Source organism: Halichoeres trimaculatus, unplaced genomic scaffold (assembly GCF_033239565.1).
Source record: "Halichoeres trimaculatus isolate MK-OKI-2021-1 unplaced genomic scaffold, fHalTri1.1 fHalTri1_scaffold_11, whole genome shotgun sequence".
NCBI classification, from domain to species: domain Eukaryota; kingdom Metazoa; phylum Chordata; class Actinopteri; order Labriformes; family Labridae; genus Halichoeres; species Halichoeres trimaculatus.
This window is the reverse complement of record NW_027437189.1, coordinates 35,406,141-35,413,439: the sequence shown is the minus strand read 5'-3', so window position 1 is coordinate 35,413,439 and position 7,299 is coordinate 35,406,141. Positions and strand designations below refer to the sequence as shown.

Sequence of the window (7,299 nt, the reverse complement as noted above, 5' to 3'; positions counted from 1 at the left end):
CCTGCACTCCTGGTTTGTCATCACCAAATAGCAGAACCTTTGGTGATATACTGTATACTCTCCTGGTGTCTCCACCTCATCCTCCTCACAATAATGTACTCCATCTTTTTAGATCACGTTAAAAATAAAGACTAAAACAGAGAAATATGGGAAATCACAGGTAAATCCTGAGTGACACACATTTATTTTGTCTCTTTTTTCTTCCTCTTTTCTCTCCCTCTTTTCTTTGAATTAAATGAAATGAGAGAACCAGATATATACTCAGTATCAGATGTTGAGGCTGTTTATTGTTTAATTGTAAGATGTGCATCAAACTTCCAGCTGCCGTCAGGTTAACTTTCCATTATGACAAACGGCTTTAATCTGACATCAGATGTGACGGGACAGTTAATATAGATATAAATGTATGTGCTGGTTCAGACGGTTACATTAAATAGTGATTACTGTGATTGTTTACTGCATTAAAATGTGCCTGACACTCTGGAAACCTGCCTCTGAGGCTTTGTTGACATGTGCGCACATGTGCGCCTGTCACCAAATTACAGCTGCGGAGGGTGCGCTCCGCTTTGTGCCGAGGATAGACCAGGTTGAAGCTGGCGAGCTTTCAGTGCACTTTCTGCACTGTTTTTGGCCCGAAATTGTCACTGCGCCAACATGAATCTGCAGACACCTCCCCCTGGTGCGCCGTCAACTCCCCCTGGCGTGCAGTCACACCCATCTCTGCGCAGATGGTCTATCAAATTGTCAAATTGGCAGCGCACGGTGGTGCGCCGCACGAAATTAACACTGCGCGGGGTGCGCCAGGCTTGCGCCCCCTGCGCTGCGCCACGAAATTAGAGCCCAGGGAGTTTAACGAGCAGCCATCTGAGATCAAACTAGTTTCCACAGATTGCAGCTGTCACACACAGCACAGACGGAGTGCAGACACAGGCACAGGGCGTTGGTGGCGCAGTTGGAGAGTGCGCTTGGTCAGTAATCTGAAGGTTGCAGGTTCACATGGCGATGTGCACGACACTTAACCCCAAGTTGCTCCCACTGCTGCGTCAGTGGTGTGTGAATGAGCACGAAGAGGCGTGAATGAGTTAGACATACCGATGGATATGTAACACAGAAAACCTGAGATCCATCAGTGAATGTGACCGCGAATGAGTGTGAATGGGTAAGGGTGACTTGCGGTGTAAAGCAACTTTGAGTAGTCCATGACTAGCACAGCGCTATATAACCTCAAGTCTGTTTACCATTTACCACAGAACAGACACAGACACAGACATAGAACAGACACAACACAGAAACAGTATAGACAGCGTGGACACAGCACAGAGAGAGAACAGTGACAACACAACACAGGAACAGTAAAGATGCAGATACAGCACAGTCACAACACAGAAACAGTATAGATACAGCATGGACACAGCACAGACACAACACAGATACAGAACAGACACGTTTCAGTCTATGTGATTTAAGACAGAGGAGGTTTCCCAGTAAACAGCTCGCTCCAGTCACTGCATGCTTCTGTGACAAACAAATGAACAATGCTCAGACTTTGTCTTGAACACAGGGGACTGACATCCTCAAAGCACACACCATGAGAAGGCTCTGTGATTTACAAAGGGTCATGCTGCTGTAGGCCACAGGGACGAAATTAAGGTGCCCAAAGTTTACTATGTGACAGGGGTTGAACATTACCTTATTACCTAATGAGTGAGAGCCGTGGCACAGCCCTGACACAGAGTCAGTGTAGGATACACATGTAGGATACGTTTGGAGTGGGTATAACTGCTTGCTTGCTTCATACCTGTTGTCTCCCATGGTGTGAATTGAACTGTTATTCTTCTGTGACACCAGAATGGTTTACCTCCACTGAGTGTAAACAGAGGTCAGATTATAGCAGACGAGGGAAATATAAGCGTAACTAAACCTTAAATCCTGATATAAATTGGAGCATTGGCTATGACTACGACCCAGGAAAAAAAAAAAAAAGCCCCAGGAATAATCAAAAACAATTTTAGGCCTAATCTTGTTTTAAAGTCAATTAAAATTCATTCTGATGTTGGTTGTTTGTACATTTCAGCATCATTCAGAGTAAAAGTGTTTTTTTAGAGCTCAGCTGCTCTCAGAGATTCTTTAGAGATTCTGCTGCTTTTTATTTCTGTAAGAAGATCCAGTTTAACGTCTGAGTGTGCTATCAAAGATTAGCACCCAAGTTACCGTAATGACCCTTATATTAGAAGTGTGTTTTTTCTTAAAATGCACCACAATAAATAGATCATAATTATGGCTAATCTTTCGTTTAAGTCTTGGGAATAATTCCCAGAAGTGCTCAGCAGCTCTGACCTTTAAAGTGACTTTCGCCCTTGTAACTGAAGCCAGTCATCATTCACAACAACTACACATAGGTATTCCAGGATAAAAAGAGAGAGGGGTTATTCAAGAACTAAGGCTTAGTTAAGATGCTGGTGATCAATGCAGTAGATACTTTTAGTATCGAAATATTGCTGTTATGGCAAGCTTTTCCATCTTGGCAACTGGAACGCTTGTAACGAGATGACATCATTCCCACTTCCCACTTCCCAGTTCCAATGCAAATGGAATGCATCATAAGACTCATGTGTCAAAGGGCTTCTGGGCAATGTTTGCTTCAAGCACAAGATGAATGTGTTTTTAATGAAACTACCCACTGAGTTCAACCATGACCAATCAGGAGACGTTCATATACTGAAAATGGTTTCACATTTAATGAAACAGAGTCCTGGGCACGCTGGCTGCCCCGTCAGTTCTCTTGCTCCTGGCCTCCTCTTGCTACATGTCACTGTCTTTTTATGTTTCTTGGAAGGGATGAAACTGAAATGTAGTTGCCCCTCAGCAACACTAGCAGTGAATTATACAGTAGTCTAAAATTTGAGTCTGTTTTTTTTTTAAGTTTAGAATAAATTTGCACCCTGAGAGATTTTTTTTTTAACATCTGAAAAATATGGTTCAATAAGACTGTGAAAGCGCAAAGTTCATAACGTCATAAACAAGCAAACAGAAGTGTGAGCTAAACTCAGACTCCTCAGTCAGAGTAAGAAATTATGTATTTAAAAACTGAACTTGAAGGATTTCTTCCTTTGATGTCTGACCCCACCCATATACAGGTAGAGTAACTCTAAAATTCCAGTGTCAAACCAAAGTGTTTTAGTGTTCTTTTTTAAAGACAAAAAGGTATGGTTACCTTGACATGTTTCGACGTACCCTGCCGTCTTCTTCAGAAGCTGTCATCCTGACAGCTGTGACATGTCTTTTTTATCAGCTGTTTCCAGTAGTAGCCGGCGGGACAGATTGATCACGTGGTCTGTCCCGCCAGCTACGTCTCCCGTTGCCTGGCGGCCTCTGGAGAAGTGAATCCCAGGTGTGTGAGAGCTGGAAGGCTCCTTCATCCATGTTGACGGTGTCCGTGCCCCGTTTCCTGATCTCTATTGCCTCCTTTATCCATCTCTTGTATTTGTTGCTTTCTGATCTGATTATTGTTGATTTGTCCCAGTCCATTACGTGGTTTTCACGTTTGCAGTGGTCTGATATTGCTGGTTTTAAGTTTTCCTGATTTGCCTTTTCCTTTTCTGCACGGGTGAGACACATCACAGCTGTCAGGATGACAGCTTCTGAAGAAGACGGCAGAGTACATCGAAACATGTCAAGGTAGCCATAACTTTCTGTCTATAAAAAAGAACACTAAAACACTTATGTTCCTAAGAAGACAAGATGAACCTGATTCTTGGTGTTGTTTTGCCATATTTAACTCTATCCTGGTGTTAAACCATACTACTGTGGGAGTTACTTTGCAGTGTAGATGAAAAATAACATAAAAAAAACTGTTGGTCCAACTCAATATAACTGTTTCAAGTGGAAACACAAACAGTTTCTTTAGTTAACTGTTTTATGTTGGACTAACATCAATGGTTTAAATATCATGTGCTCAGTAATTTGATTCAGTCAGCCACCTGATTCACTCCCTCACACATGTATTCTACTGCTTCCTGCAATAACCTCATCTCCCTCTTATCGGACAAAATCACCAACATCCATCAGCAACTTATCCCATCCATACCAACAAATCCACCCTCCTTTCTTCCCATTGGTCCTCCTCCAGTCACTCTCGGCATTCTCTCTTCCTTCTGTCTCTGAAAATGGCCCAACTCATAAAAAACCAAAAACTTCCACCTGCCAACTTGACCCCCTTCCTACTGTCCTTGTCAAAGCTGCTGCTCCCTCTCTGGCCCCTCTCATCATCACATCCATCACCCACTCTTCCCTCACCTCTGGAATTGTCCCTTCACCTCTTAAAACGGCTGCTGTCACTCCTGCACTCAAGAAACCCGGTGCAGACCCCAATAACCTTAACAATTTCCGCCCCAGGTTAAGAGTCTGGGTGTCATCCTTGACAGCACCCTCTCCTTCACATCTCAAAAATAATATCATCACCCAGTCTGCTTATTTCCACCTCAGAAACATCAACTGCCCCCGCCCCTCCCTCACCCCTCACAGTACCTCCATCTTGGTCCACAGTCTTGTCACCTCCAGACTTGACAACTGCAACTCTCTTCTGTTTCTTATGTAAATTGTTGAAGATTAAAAATAAATGTTCTCAGTATCACTTCAATCTGTTTTTGGGTGATTATCATAGTGGTACTGATGGAAGAGAAATGTACACCAATTTAGTGTTGATTTAACACCACTGTGGTGTTATTTTACATTGTGAGAGTTGACTGGGTGATACTGTCTTGGTTTAAAACTTTTAACACCTTCAAAAGTGTTAATTTAACAGCCATATAAACATCAGAGCAGTGTTAAATTCAACTCTAAGAGAGTTAAATTTACCCTTTTAAATTTCCAGTGCAGGCAGACTGACTCACAGGTAGAAAGAGGAGTATGTTTGGGAAACCTATGTTTATCTGCATGGTCGAGGGGTTGTTTTTCATTGTGTGTGTGTGTGTGTGTGTGTGTGTGTGTGTGTGTGTGTGTGTGTGTGTGTGTGTGTGTGTGTGTGTGTGTGTGTGTGTGTGTGTGTGTGTGTGTGTGTGTGTGTGTGTGTGGGGCTGTTTTCTTTTGCGGCATTCTGCCCGAGAGAACACGTTACATTCCTCGGCAGCAAATCCAGACTTGTCTTTTCCCAGGCTGCTCCAACACCAGATGACGAGCAAGTTCAACTAGGGCTTTTCATGAACCCAGAGAGGAGAGAACTGGGGGTAAAATGTGTCTTATCTGAAGTCAGGCCCTGTTCTTAACCCCACAGCTCTAACTGTGACCTCTTGGAGCTCATACTCTGCATCTGCGGACATGAATATTCAAGCAAAGAGCCGGAGAGAAGCTGAATTAATGCAAAGTGGATGGATAAATCAGGAGGCTGCGTGAAAACAGGCTCATTCTGAAGACGACGTTGTGGGCCTGCAGCTGAAAGGACGACACTGAGTCGAGCCGGGAGCCCGAGGATGAAACAGACTCTGGATTGTCCTCAGAAAGTGATCTACTGACTCCCACAGCCATGACAGCATTCAGTTAAAGCCCAGAGCCAAACGTGGAAACAAGATGAAGGCACATTCCTGCATAATTCTTCACTCCAAGCTTATGAATGCTCACTCTTTTTAATTTGGCCCATTTAATTCAGGCCTGAGGAGGGCGCTGTCAGCTGGTCCAAAGGTTCAGTCACTCAAGCCAAAACATGACAGCAGTGGGTGAGATGGTAGCGTAGCAAGTACAACGAAAATTGAAGTCACAGCGGCAATCAAGAAAACAAAAGTAAGAAAGTGTATAGAAAGTGCAAAAAGGTCCAAAAGAAAATAGATGACGACAGTCTGTCCACCACTCTCCAACCCAGCCAGTCTCCACCTCCACAGGGTCCAGGACTGAGCCTCCCCAGCAGTCTGTTCAGTCTCTGTCTCCTGGATCCTGTCTGCTCACAGCAGGTGAAGCTCCTCCAATGTGGCGCCGGCGTCTGATGTCAGCTCCGTCAGCCACGTCCGTAAACAGCATGATGCCACTCTGCCCTCCAGCAGCCCCTCTGCCGCTGGGCTAGCACGGCTAGCTCGTCCATCCCACCAGAGATAGATCCCACGTTCCAAATAACGATGGATGGAAGGACAGGTCCACGTCGTCACCTCCCAGCTCACACCTGAGAACCAACACGTCGTCCTCACCTCCTCCTCCTCACCTCGAGGGAAATCATCAAGCCTTCCACTAGTTAGCATTGACATGCTACAGGCTGCTAGCAGCTGATTTCACATGTAAACATGTAAACAAAAAGGCTGATACAACCTCAACTTGACCTCAATTTGACCTGAATGGCTTCATCCCAGGCGTTTCAGTAAAATTATGACAAGACATCAGAATGAGAAGATTTCAGGAAACTTCACTACGTGTGTTTTATGCAAGCGGCAATATCTGGTTTGAGAATATGAGACAATGCTGAAGTGCTAAAATCTGCTGTTTCTCAAGTGTCCGCTTGAGGCTGGCTCTGGGAGTACCTGAAGTCACACACACCAAGCCAAAAACAGCAGCTGTCTGAATCGCTAATTTCACTATCAGCACCCACTGTACAGGGGGTGAATTTATTTCTAACTCACCGTTCAGAGGATATTAAGATCTCGAGCTTGCCCAATCAGCACCGCTGAGGGTCATGTGACCGACAGGTGCCCTATAGCTGTACACTAAGCCCTTGCCACTACCAGTATGGCCACTATAGCTGGTGTGCTTCATTTTCCTTTTCAGAAACAGACGAGTGACATCGGGGAGACTACGTCCATGTTTATATAGTCTTTGGTGTTCTGTCATGCAGCAGGTGCTGATCTCTGCACATCATCAAGCTGCTTTGGTCTCTGCCTCTGCTGTGATTGTACCATGTAGACAGTGTGACCAGTTACATATCGCACTGTTACCAAGGCTAGACATAGTCATTCTAACATCAGACCATGCTACCTGTCTGATCCTGATCATTTTCCAACACCAACACCATGACTACAACATCAGCAGCATCCTTTGTAGATCAAGTCCTTCCTTCAGAGAAGCTTCATCCAATAGAAAAACTTCTTCAAACAGAAAAAACTTCCTCCAACAGGAAGGTAAAAGTTTTCTTTAACCTACAAAGAAGCTTAATCCAACAGAGTAGACTTCATCCAACAGGGAAATCTTCAACCAACATGGAAAACTAAAAACTATGGGGAAAAATGTATCCAAAAGGGTCATCCAACAGGAAAAACTTAATCCAACAGGAAAAACTTCAACCAACAGGAAAAACTAAATCAAACAGAGAAGACTTCAACCAAC

At 44.2% G+C, this 7,299-nt stretch overlaps 1 protein-coding gene across 1 annotated transcript in view; it reads right to left on the bottom strand.

Annotated features, from left to right (window-relative positions):
• LOC141799893 (rho guanine nucleotide exchange factor 10-like protein) overlaps nucleotides 1-7,299 on the bottom strand; it is a 60,297-nt gene that overhangs the window by 50,329 nt on the left and 2,669 nt on the right. The gene's annotated exons all lie outside the window — the stretch shown is intronic.